Below are 14,299 nucleotides of genomic sequence, written 5' to 3'. Positions count from 1 at the left end.
TCTTAAAACAAGTGAAATAATCTGCCAGTGGGATGAGATAATCCCATTAATTTCCAGTGGTAATCAACTTGTTTCCAGTATTTCCTTGAATTGTGTCAGTTTCTTAATATGAACGGGCTGCTTTATTCTGCCTTGTTTCAACATATTTATACTAGTTCCCAGAAAAATTCCTGGAACAACTAAAACTGCAAGCTGGCATATTTATTTCCCCCACTTCTTTTAAGAAAAAGCAAAATTTTAAGACTGAATATGAGAAAAAATGCTTAGAAGGAGATTTTTAGTATTAACAGTACGCAGGCCGAGGAACAAGTCACCACCAATCATATTTGCATTTGAGCGAACAAATAAGACCTTCATTTAATATATTTTAATTCTCTTTACAGCATCAAATTTAGAGATTTGAGAACATTTTCAGACACACTTTGGACCCACAGCTAATCTGATTTATGCCCACATATGCTGGCATTATGCGTTTTATGCAATATAGCATAGAAACCCAAGACATGATTTAAAACCGGGCCATTTGAACTGTTGCTTCCTCCCCCCGCAGTGATCTATGGCGGATCCTGTTTTGCCTCTAACTCACCACAAGCAGCTGGTCCAGTGGGAGAAAACTGGAAGAGCTTCATGTGCTGTTCGGTGGTCGAAACTCTAAATCATCTCCAGGGTATTAGTATAATCCTCCTCCTCCTCCTCCTCCTCCTACTCCTCTCCCTTTCTCTTTCACAACCGTGCAAATGGGGGCACACACACATTCAATACACATGCACACACAGCGCTCCACACTCACTGAATCACCCTGGGACCTTATGATGGATAACACACCAGCACAGTCAGATCAGGTCACCGTACAAAGAGATCCCCAACCGCATGAGAACTAAACATAGGCTAAACGATGTTGTCATCTTAACTGCATATGCAGAGCAGAGATGCAGTACAGCAGGATGGGGTTAAGCTCTCCTGCTCAGATAAACTCTACTGTTGAAGTCAGCATGCGTTCTGTCAAACTCACCAAAACGGCGTTTGCGAGTAGCGTTGCAATTATGCAAGCGACTCCAAGGGTTTCTCTACCTTATTACTCAAAGATCCGCACCTGATTTTTAATCAAGGTCGAGGTCCAGAATGATTGGCAATAAGAAAATAACATTTAATCAACTCATGTCTAACTTGTAAACGACAGACGTTCAAGTTCACGACAGTCGAGACAGTCAAAACACATTCGAACCTAAGGGGAAAATGGCATGGTGCATTATGTAGGCTGCTCATTGCAGTCATTCATGGCTGAGGTAGTTTCTGCTCTCTGTGTTTCAACAAGGGCAGGACTCAGCCCCTCTACACACACACACACACACACACACACACACACACACACACACCTGATGTGGAGCAGAGAGGAGACAGTAAACCAGATGAAGTGAAGATAGTGTTCAAGTTAACAACAACGCCCTTGTTACGTTGCTGTAAGTGCAATAAAAATTCACATCACCCCCAAAGCAAACTCCACGGTGTAACGTTAATGCAGGAACTCGACAGGAACAACTCACAGAATACAAAATGTTGCGCTTCCTGATGTATTATATTCATAACATCAGGTAGAGACTGGGTCCACATTGACTTGCCATTTGGTCTTTGAGAAGTTTGTGGTTTAGACTATCCACTTGAACTGCAAGGAGAGGAGCAGTAACACACAACTAAAGAATAGTTTTGGAGAAGTATTTTCAGAACTCCAATATTGATTTGATTCAGAAGGTCAAGAGCTATTTCTGTGAGGGCTCCATAATGCAGGAATATCATATAATGGCACACACGCACACACACGAGAGTCCGAGAGGGTCCGTTTTGTTCCATTTGATGCAGATGTTGTCACCTGTGCAGGTCTGTGAGTGGACCCTCATGGACCTGCGTGTCTGCACTACGCCTACAAGTCCACAGCTGTCCACAGATATTATGCAGAAATTATGCCCTCGTCTAGACTGTAAAGTGCAGGTTATTTTATCCCGTGAACATATTTTTTGTTACCTATTTTGTACTGTTTGTGTTTTTTTTATTCTGCATTCCTACACTTTTTTGTTTACATTTTCATTAGTCTCTATTGCCTGAACTCTCCTCTCTTTAATACCGGGAAATATAGATCTGCACAATGTCCAAATGCCCACAGTATCTTATATATTTATGACCCATTTCTTATTTCAACTGTATGTTCTTTACTAGGGAACTTACATGCACAAGATATTGCACATTGTATAGATATTGCACATTGTATAGGTGTATCTACGCCCTTAATGACTTCACTCCACACTGAGCATAAAGGTCTTGGTTTGGCTTATTCAAACATAACTGGCAAAGACCCGTTCAGGTTGAAATGTGTCTTTGCATGATAAATTACTTGTGAACATACTGCTGTTGTGCAGATTTCCCATTTGAGCCTGCCTTTGCTCTGGCACTGGTGCATGCGCTTGTAGCCTGTTGGCCTCTTTTCAGTATTGGCATTGTTTTTTTTAATAATTTACCATTTTTAATTATTTGCCATTCCTTTCTCGCACATGCATGTGTGTGTATAAAAGGTGATACATAAATAAATTACGGACTGATTGATTGATTGACTGATTCATACATACACATGGAGGCAAGCAGGACTACACACACACATCCACACACTGCTCCAGATCTTGGCTTTGTGGGAGGTAAGGTGTCAGTTAACTAATCAATTGAAGCCTTCCTGCAGTAATGAGGAGAGAGAGGATCATATTAACGCCACTATTGATTTTGTCTGAGGGGGACTTCATGATGGCTGAATTACACTATACATAATGAATAGGCTCCCAAATAAATGATGGCTTTGTATTCACCACACTAACACAAGCAGGACTGAACACAGACACACACACACACCCGTGTTCGTCAAGTATGAGTGGCACAGCGATGGTCCATCTGTCCAAACACAGGCAGGGGAGTGTGAGATGGGGGTCACACCACAGTGCTGATAGATGCTTCTCTACAGCAGTCCTCTGCCTCTCCGCTCCCTTAGCGAGCCAGACAGGACACACACCAGTAAAGTTAGCCTAGACTTTGCTTTAACCCAAAGCACACAAAGACACCACTGAGGTGCTTATAGTCTGCTTTATTTAGCCGTATGCTTGTGTGGCAGACTGCTTGTGTGTGTGTGTGTGTGTTTGTGTCCGTCTCCCGCCGTGATTGACCCGGTGTTTGTCTGTTCATCGCTCTGTCTATCAGGCAGGTTATTGCCAGTTTTTGTTTGTTGTTCTATGCGTCCGCCTGCCAATTGGTATCTGTCCTTTCCGTGTCTTGTGTTCAGAGCAAAGCACACAAAGAAAATGGCTGAGATGGTCGTGATTTACTTCGCTGTCTGTCTGTCTGACAGGAACAGGGCTGCATCTGTGAGAGTGAGTGACTGGCTGACTTCCTGACTGACTGACTAATTGGATGCCTGGCTGACTGATGGCCTGACCGACTAAATGACCAACTGAAGAGATGAATGACTGACTGCACGACTGACTGATCAACAGAAAACATGACACAACAAATGACTGACTGACAGACTGACCAAATAACTAGATGGGTTTTTGACCAGCTGACCACTAAATGCCCACACATGACTAAAATTGATGAGACCAATCTCTATGAATCATCAACTGTGGTGGAAAAAGTACAAGAACTTCTGACTCAAGTACTTAAACTTAAGTATTTTACCTAAGTATAGAAGCTCTGGTGAAATAATCTACTGAAGCACAAAAAAAAAAAAAAAAAAAAAAAAAAAAAAAAAAAAAGCTAATTTAAAGTGTACTGGAAAGGTTAATTAATGAGAGTTCCTTTATAGAAATGAGAACATTGTTACATGTGATGTCCCCCATGCAATTTGGAGAGGACAAGCAAGCAAAGCATTCACAGGTCTGTTGTTTTTACAAAATGAAAAGCATCACCAAAGTAAAGCCTTTGCTGATTGACAGTTAACTATGCATGACTCCGCAGCTAACCAGTTTACACTGCTCCAGTTTGTTGTTTACGAACCACTAAGTTTGTACTCTGTGATGGATGTGATTTACTGTAAAATGTAGCTGAGTACAATACTTCAACAAAACATACTTGAGTAAAAGTAAAACGACTAAGTTTAGAAAATACCTGTGCACAAAAAAGCGATTTAATCAAATTAATATGTGTAAATGTAATTATTTACTTCCACCCCCTGGTCATTCACTGACTATCTGACTGGTTGACTGACTTGATCACTGACAAACTAAATGATTTAAAGGCCAAGGAACAAATAAAAGGACAGGATGGACGTCATAGCAACAGCACTCTGAAGCCAAACTTTGGTGCCACTAATATTGAAATGAATGGATCAGGCACAGAAAATCCAGTTATGTCTATGCTGTGTGTACATAATAGGAAACAAAATTTGACAAAACTCATTTTTTGGCTCGTGTGCAGTGACATCATGTCCTCTCCTTCTTTTATATGTTCCTTGTGGCAGGCTGGTCGACTGAATGGCCAAACAGCTGACCAAATGGCAGCCCAGACGACTGACTGAAAGAGCGACTGGCCCGGTGGGTGAGTCACTGTACCTGAAAAATAAAATAAAATAAAATAAAAAACGACTGACAGTAAGTAACTGACCAACCAACTCACACACTTGCTAACAGACCCGCTGGCCACATGACTGACTGGTGGAATGATTGGATGACTGACAAACTGTCTTCTTTTCTGTCTGTCACCGGGGATTTTTCCTCATATCGTGTGGTGTCTGTCCCTCTGTCAGTCATTATCAGTCCACCTCTCTCTCGCTCTCTGTCTCTCTCTCTCTCGCTGACCTTTTCAAAGCCTCCTTCACTGTTTATGCTTGTAGTTTCAGCCCACCGCGGTCCACTGTGCATCTGACGGGCTCGGTGGAGGATGACAGCGAGAATGATGCAGTGATGGTATCAGCCATCAAAGGCTCATCGCCACGCAGCGGGACCCTGTCCGCTCCCTGACACGTGGACAGCATCTGAGGGCCAGATTATTTCCACCCGAATAAATGTTTGTTCCTTTCAAAGGAAGGCATTAAAAGCACACTTGGAACGGATCAGCTTGTTCGTTTCACGGCCCTGTCTGTCAGACACGGTGTGCAGTTTGAAGCACAAATCAAATGTGCACAAGTTTTTCTCTCTTTTTCTCTTTCTCAAACACACACACACACACACACACACAGAGAGTGCTGAGTAAACAGCTCTACCAGTTTTCTCCCCAGGTGCAGCGCTTGGGTGTCCGTGGGTAAACATTTACCATCACTCCAGCCCAGAATGCATTTCACACTGCCAGCTTCTTTATTCCATACTGATATTTCTCTGCAGTTGGATGGAATAAGTCATTCTGGTTGTGTGTGTGTGTGTGTGTGTGTGTGTGTGTGTGTGTGTGTGTGCAGTTGTAGTGTGTATGTGAGAAAGACAGGCTAGAAGCTTGTGAGCATGTACTGTGTGCGTTTTTTGGTGTTTATTTTACGGTTAATGCACATCTGCTGTTTACAAGCTGGTCTTGTCTTGTGAAAGCCCAGTAACTCCGATTAAGTTTTTTTTTTTTTTTTTTTTTTTTTTTTTTTTTAATGTTTTCATACCAATTGAAGGCCTACATGCTTCTGAATGGCCTGACAAATCTCTCTGATGCCTCGGTGCTGTGAAACCTTTTCAAACCCCATTGGATAATATCAAAAATGCATGGCTGTTAAGCTTAAAACAAAGCTACTTTTCTTAGTTTCTGAAAAGCTGACATTTTGGAGCTGCGAGGTTCTCGCCGGACAACATTAAAGCCACTGATGCACTTTCATTTCTGCAGAGCAATGTTATATATCTGCCTTGACATAATCTGACTTTGAGGCCCGCTGCCTTGCAATCTGTTCCACAAACAGCTCCAACTTGGAAGCAAAAAAAAAAAAAAAAAACATTAAATAGGACAAATAGTAGATCGCGTCCCACTTGGTACAACGCTCAGAGATTCCAATCTGTTGTCGGGTTTGGGACTGCAGCACGAACCGGAGTCACAAGGTTTCAACAACAGGAGCGCTATTTGCTGCATATTTTTCTGTTCTTAGCAGATGGAGGGAAGGGACACAGTTGATAAAACACAGGCGGCGGGGACGAGCAACAGCACAGAGCCTCTGGTGTCCGACTGAAAGTAACAACCGAGGTACTCGAACTTAAAAAGTTACTTCCAAAAAACTTCTACTGTAACTTTTACAGTATACAGCCCTGAGGTCAATTTAAGATAATGTCACCCTCCTCTGCTCCTGAGTAATGGTAGTACATACCTCAGGCTCTCTGGGATGCTTTTTTTTTTTTTTTTTTTTTTAGTATAGGCTGAAAACACAATGAATCTTAAATGCACCATAAGCTGTGTACTGCACTGAGGTGGAGGAAGGCTTTTTTAGACTGGCCCTGATGGTTTGCCTGGCCACAACCACAGCCTTGGTCCAGTTAAATCTGGGACGTACATCACAGACACGCGCATCCACGTACACACACACACTCACACACGCACACACTTGCACACACCGACCGACTCTCTCCACTCTCTTGCTCATACACACCCAGCAATTTCATCCCGAGTCCCACCCTAACTCTCTAGAGGTTCCCAAATCCTGCTGTTATTTTTACTCAACTTGCTCAGCTTCTAGTGCTTGTGTCGATGCATGACCATGTGCCTCTGTGTGTGGCTTTTGTGTGTGTGCGTGCCTGCAAAACACAATCCCAGACAAGGCAAAGCTTTACCAGCATGCAGTATGTGGCAAAAAAAAAAAAAAAAAAAGCGATAGCATGCCCGAGAAGAAAGAAACAACCACATGAAACGCTCTCACACGCCACTAGAAAGCAATTACCAGTATGACCTAGACTTGTCTTCCCACCTCCGTGATTGCTGGAGGCAGACCAATATGAACTGTTACTCAAAACCATTACAGAAAGCCTGGCAGAGAGGCTCTCTCAACAGCGGACAGGGCTTTAAAACAGTTCACCTACAAATTCAGGTCAAGGTAAGTCAGAGCCGAAAAGGAATTCATAATTACTTCGATTTCTGCATTCCTGAGGTTACTTGGTTACTTCTAGGTTTTTGACGAAGCTGTAGTGTAAAAATAGACTCGCTGACTAATCTTTTCATTTCTGTCCCCTTCTTTTATGTGGGGAATTCTGCCTAATTATACTTTAACAGTTTTGCTAAAGTGAAAATCTGCGAGGGAAATCAAAGAGAGGGACTGAGCCACAGTCGGCGCAGCTGGGGGGAGGAGGGGAGGGGGGGAGGGTGCGAAACCACTGTCTTCATCACAGCGAACAGGCAGCGCACACTCTGCCTTTCAGTGCACATTAACATTTTCCACGAGTTCTCTGAACCTATCTCTACCTCTACGGCCAAGCCGCCGCCGCCGCTGCGAGACATCTTTATAATACAGTGTCAACTTGTGAAAAATTCTGCGGCCGACGAGGCAGTGATCGGCTGTGGAGACAGTGGCGCTGACACATAGCCCAGACCCTCAGGCTACTGTCTGAGCTGTTCTCAGTGTCAAGAAGCTGGTGTTCACAGGGAGCCAGTTGTCACAACAACCTCGCAGCACTGGAGTAGCTTAAATCTCAGAGAAGAAACCACGTGTCTGTCACCACTGTCCCGAAACTATATTCCTCTGAGAATTGGTATTTCCATAACAACCTCTACAAAGATACCTCTCTGGCAGAAAAGCAAGTCTTTGTTTGCTACCAGCCACCTTAAACAAAGTTTCTGGCTACTTAGTCAGTGCCAGTGTCATAACCAATTTCGACTTAACAGCTCTCCAGTGCTGGAGAGTAGCGGTGACCTTTCCCAGACCTTTACGTTGATGTTCAAGCATAGCACCACCATGAGACCTTTTTTTTTTCCACCCCAGACATGATCAAAATGATCCCCTGGTGGATGTTTGAAGTATTTTCTGTCATTTTCCCAACGTAAAACTGTTTGGGTAATGCATCGGCATCAAAGATCTCCTCCACTTCAAAGCCTTTTGTTCTCTGCGTGGCGTTTCAGCTGGGCGAATTCACATGAGAGGAGTTGTGTCATCTGACGGCTGATCAAGGCAGAGGCGTGGAGATGGCCACAGCGCTACAAGATTTCCACTTCCACATACACACACCAAAAAAAAAAACAAAAAACACCAAACAGTCATGCAGATACACACACAAAGATGCAGACATGCACACACTTTCACTCACATGTGCACACACACCTGGGACTGCAGCGATAAGGGGCATAAAGCCCACTGCTGTGGGATGGTGACATTTTTAAAGCTTTAATTACATGCTTGGCTAACGGGTAGCTGACTGTCTCGCTGGCTACGAAATTACACTATCACTGTCTACAGCTGTGCACAGGAAGTGGCTCTAGTCTAAAACTGCTTTGCCATTTATACCAGCGCAGTCGCCTCGCGCACCTCTGCAGTGAAGCAGCACAGTAAGGACACCTCTGCTGCCGCTGTGCCAAAAAGCAAGGTGATTAAGGGTGTAAGTTATAAAGGGTAACTACCAGCTCATTGATCTATAGTTCAGAGGGACAAAGCCTCACCTCAGAGAAAAATGAAACAGTACCTGGGCACTAACCAGACTCTAAAGGAAAGGAAAATTACTGTTAAGGAAAATTACCCTCATGAAGCTGATGATGCTGTGAGGGAGGAGGTCTCTTTTGTTCTGACTGGACGGCTTCAGTTTTGAATCAAGCATTACTGAACAATCAGTCTGTCCCCCTAGGTTATCTTTTGACAGGACTAGGCAAATGATAAAAACCTGCACATAGGGCTAACCCATTTTGATCAACCTGTCGATTAATAAATTGGGCTGTGTGCTGTTTGACCAAGCTTGTGGTTGGGTGACTACTGTCCCCATCCCCATCCTTGGTGACTGGTGGCAAATGTCTGCACAGAAGAAAGAAAATACATGCAAGTGTCCTGTGTGCATTTCAATGTGCATGAAAATAATATGCACACAAATATGCATCGCGTTGTTTGAAGGATTTGATAGGGATTTGGTCAACAAAGGAAGCTGGGCTTCAGTCTAGACCAATGTTAATACAGTTTTGCATTTTTCATTAGTTTTTATTTTTACTTTGTTTGGACTTTATGTTTTCCGATCTAGTTTATTTTCATTTGTTTCCTAGATTCGATTTCTTTTATTTTTTGAAAATACTTAGTTTTGGTTTAGTTTTTATTTTATAATAGTTTCAGTGTTAGTTTCAGTCTTCTTCTGTAATATGGGATATTAATCAATAGCAAGTTTCAAAAAGTTCAGAAGAAATATTGTGTAACAAATCATACCATTTTAAAAAGTGTATTCACTTAGGACAGATTGGCAGCCCAAACAAATTGACAAAGACAAAAGCTAAAGACATTTTCTCTATAGTTTTAGTTTATTTTAGCTACATTTCACACCTAATTTTTGTTATTTTATTAGTTTTTGTTAACAATAATAACTGTGGTCTGGACATGTCTTACTGCAAGAAAAGTCTATCTAGTTTGATTAGAGATGCTGTAAATGTGGCTTTCAGCTACACCCTGTTGGATCCTAAACCACTAACAACATGGGTCAGAACTCCATACAGATTTCTCTCTCATCAAGCTCAATCTGCATGACAACAACATAAAAAAAAAACAAAAAAAAAAAAAACAGAGACTATCTAGGAAAACGCTGTTTTAATCACTGTGATTTGAATTCCCATTGGTCGTCTGGGTGGTCAAATCCAATGGGGAAAGCAGGGAGGAACTGAGCATAATCAATCTTCCCACATGTTTCTTGCAGTCAACACATACAGATAACAAGGCTGGTAACAGGCTGCCAACTTCTGCTTCTCGGTAATTATATGCCTGGAAAAAACAGACAACATCAACAACCAGCTCTTGTGCAAGAAAAAAAAAAAAATCATACACACACACACATATATTCACTTTCCAAAACGCACACACACACACATGCAGGATGTACAGATGGGGAGGGAGCCATACGGAGGCTGCTGCGAGATGTGTTGTCTTACTGTATCTGAGGAAATGTGGCAGGAGGGATAGTAAATTAGCTCTTGGCTCCACTGGAACCAATTAATCACCCAAGTGCATGTGTATGCGAGTGAGTGTGTGCGTGCCGGCGTGCATGTTTGTGTTTCTGTGGAGCGGCTCTGGCCTGTGTAATTTGTCCCGTTAACAGCAGAGACAGGAACAATAGCAGAAAGTTATAGCATTAATGAGAGAGAGAGATGGGTTTGGATAACGTGAGCTGTTTTAACATTTACAGAGTGCGGGAGAAGTGGTTTATGTGTATCTGTGTGCTTTCGTGAGTGTGTGTGTGTGTGCGTGCGTGCCTGAAACTATGTCTCCTCGAATGTGTCTCCCGAGGGTACACTGGAACAACGGCGGAGCAGAGTCGGAGACAGAGCCTGCAGGCATCCGATGTGATCACTTCTCTACTAGACCAAGCAAACAGATGTAGGCCTTTCTCTCTCCCTCTGTCTCGACTCTCTCTCTCTCTCTCTCCCTCTCTGTCTGTCTCCTTCTTTTCCTTTTTCTGCGTGAAGGGAAGGAATCTGAGGGATTGTGTTTCACAGAGATGAGAACGGACAGGTCCGCTTTGACAGCTAGCCTCTTCAAAAATAGAGAAGCTTGAGACTTGCAGCCGCTATCAGAAACAACCTGCACGCCCTAGCCTTAGGCACCTTGTGTGTCTAGATCTATTAAGGCCATGGAGAGGCAGAAACGTCAGCCATACCACGGCATGTAACCACCCTTATACTTCTTCTTCTCTTTACAGTTCTACAGGAGCAGCACCTAAGGGCAAGGCCTGTAATTGGGCACCTGACTGCCAATTGGAGTCAAGACAATGACTTTATTAGGTATAGTAGTGGAATTAGGAGGAGCACTGCAGGAGGACTGGTTCTGTTTTTTTTTTTTCAGCATCATTAAAAAGCAGAATAAATTGACTTACTGTATATGCATGGGGACAGACTCAACCACAATGGCAAAACAAGCTATTGCCTGCTGAGCTGGATCATAGAGTTAAAAGAAAGCTAAACTTTGCCAATTTTGAGTGCCTGTCTCTGTTACAAATCAGAAAATATGCATCCCTTGCTCAAGGGCATGTCTGTAGAATTGGGCATTGTTAATACTGGGGATCAAATCATCAATCATTAGACTTCTAGGCAGCCCGCCGCCAACTACATACCAATTATAATGGATCTGAATTTACCACAACAGCCCTTTCCACCTACTTCAGATTTATTAAGGGGGAGTCTCGCGTAGACATATTCATTGTAAATAGATTATATTTCACTGCTCCTCGGAGACTCCGTTTGAATAACGACACTTGTTTTGTTTTTTCCTTAAGATTTCTCGAGGTCAGGCGATGCACTTATTAAAAATGGCCGCTTAATAAGCTTATTTACATCGCGCAAAGACGAGGGCGAGTAAATCAAATCATTTGTGCTGCGTCTTTGAAATTCAACACATTAAAAGGGCTAACTTTTAATGTCAGGGCTCAGTGATTAGGGTTCTGCTGGGAGGCGGTAATTGCATTTCCTTCTGTGCAATTCAGTGTATTTTTTCCCCCCATGAGAGATGCGAGGCTCTTTTTGAAGAACCGCAACAACAGATGCATCTCGGCCCGAACGGAACAGCACAGTCTGAAGGGTAAACTCCACACAGGAAAAGCTCGTGGAAAATCCTCGGCAGAGTAAGGGCTGTTAACAAAATTAACGATAGACGAGGCGATGTAAAGGTCCCCCCGCTATGTCGCCACATCATGACTTATGCCTGAGGATGTTTTCTTAAAACCACATATTGATTTGAAGACAATAACTTTCCTTCTACATTACCCTCTCCAAAATCCCAGATGATATAGTTTCATAAAACTATAGATGTAATTTCAATAAATCATCCAACACACAACACATCCTATCACAAACTCATTTATTAACACTGTTCCTGATAATGCCACACACTCTTTACCACAGCTCCTGTCTGATGACGTCTGTATCTCACCAGTTCAGTTCTTTCTTTTTTTTTTTTTTTGTCCAGACGTCTAGATGTGATGCCAAAGAAAGCCATCCACCTCAATACTGTCCTACAGAGTGTGACAGGAATGCCACCGCCACCCCAAACACTCTGTTTTTGAAATATCGAAGGTGATAGCTGACAGCCTGAGCAGCACATCTTCAGACTGACACGGCTTGCCTGCGTCAACACAAACTCTGTTATCGTTGGGTTAAAAGCCTCTGACCACACGGCACATGGCCCCATCATTTTCTCTCCCACAGCAATAGACGCTATTATGAACATGCTTAGGTCCATGGTCTTAATGGCCAGGCTGTCCTTTACCATGTGCTCATTAACCACTGCTTCAAGCCACCGGGCCTTTTGTGCAGGTATATTTCCTCTGCAAATGTCAATTGGAAGGTCAGGAGAAGCAGTGAATTAGAGCACAAGTTGACAAAGTGCCAAGGAAAAGGGTGCTTAAATGAGAGTTTTTTTTTTCCCCCTTAAACAACGAAGCGCTCTTGGTGATGTGGAAAAAGGCAGCATATGTTCACTAAAGCAAAGGTGAAACATATAACGCGGGTGTAAAGCCGTCATTCGAGATGTTATGCTAACATTTCTCGTTTGTCAGCATTTAGCCAGGAACCCACCACGTTGCGATTACATGACACACTTTAAAAAGTAGAGCCGGGGCGGAGCGGGCGTACATTTGAGAAGCTTCCACACTTTGTAGACAAGGACAGGAGGGGAGGCATCAAACTTCTGAGGGAAACAGAAAACTGAGGCCTGAGCTGATTTTCTCCGGGTGTCATTATTGATGCTGATCCCTCGGCGCTTCATGCTGTACTCTTACTAATCAGGTCTCGCTATAATATTTCCATGCTGTCTCACGCCGCTTTTTCTGATCAATGTCACCCTACCGTCCTTAAAGGCAGGAACTTTTGACAGACGGCGTGAACTGAACACATAATCTGCCTCACCGCTGCAATGCAAAACCATCAACATCACACAGTGGACGGACAGGAGGGCGGACCAGGGTAAAGTTGACCGAGGTTGAGTGATTTAAAAATATGTATTCCATTGCCTTCATTTTTTTTACATAATCTAATGCAAATCAGTCCGTAACAAATTTTGATTTCTTTCAGGTACTTTAAGGTAACTTAGCTCATGTTGGCTGAGAAATATGAAAAACTATCAACTTACACCTGCCACGTGTAGGTTTTCAAATGATTACCATAATAATTAAGAGATATTATTATGGTTACCATCAGACAAATGAGACTATTGTCAAAACTGGCAGCTCCCATATCTCCCATTACCCCTTTTGTTCCTTCTAATAAATGGGATGTCCCTTCTCTAGACGTCTCAGCTACAGCAGAACAACTGCGCTGTCACAATTCCTGGGATTTTCCACATACTGTCTTGAGCATTTATGTTCACTCAAAATGGAAATTACTTTTGCTGAATTTAAAGAAAATTGCAACTTATGAAACATATCTATGGCAGCTTTAATAAGAGCTAAATAAAGCTAATAAAGCGTGGCATGTGGGTAGGTGAATTCTTCAAGACAGGATCAGTGTCCGCAGGGCTGATGGCCAGTGGGTGGACATCATATTTTGTGTTTGGATTTTTTTTTTTTTTTTTGGGCTCCTATTTTCCATGTTTCTTTGTGCCGTTTCCATCCAATGTGGTGCGCTTTAATGAATATGAAACAAAGATTAATTCAATCTTTATCAGAGACTGTCACTCTAAAGTATCGCAGTGTTTTGATATTTTGAATATGCCAAGCCTTTGCAATTTTTTTCATTGCCACTCAACCCCACACAAACGTACACATGCACACCCACACACACTCACGCACACACAGACACACGCCACTATTGAAAACAACAATAACACAGACTCTTTGCAGTCCATATCTTAGCAACAGCACAGCCTTTCAAGATTAGAAATGACAAATCTTTGTGAATATTTGAACATTTTGCAACTAATTGCGAGTCTTTGGGGTACGATGCCACAATGCCCCAAAACACTGGCAACATAAAACAGGATCTCTCTAATTGACCTAAATGAACATGTAACAAACAGAAATCACTTTGATAATGTGTCATCACTTCCCTCAGAAATAAAAAAAAAAGAGAGACAGAGAAAGCGACAGATTAGAGGACATAAAAAATGAGCGCACACATCCCGTCTGTGAGCCCAAGAACATTAAGTGTGTGTGCGCATATGTGTGTGCACTTGCAATCACAGTCACTATCTGTCGGGCCAAATCACATA

This window comes from Myripristis murdjan, chromosome 20 (assembly GCF_902150065.1).
Source record: "Myripristis murdjan chromosome 20, fMyrMur1.1, whole genome shotgun sequence".
Taxonomy (NCBI): domain Eukaryota; kingdom Metazoa; phylum Chordata; class Actinopteri; order Holocentriformes; family Holocentridae; genus Myripristis; species Myripristis murdjan.
Note: the sequence above shows the minus strand (reverse complement) of the source record.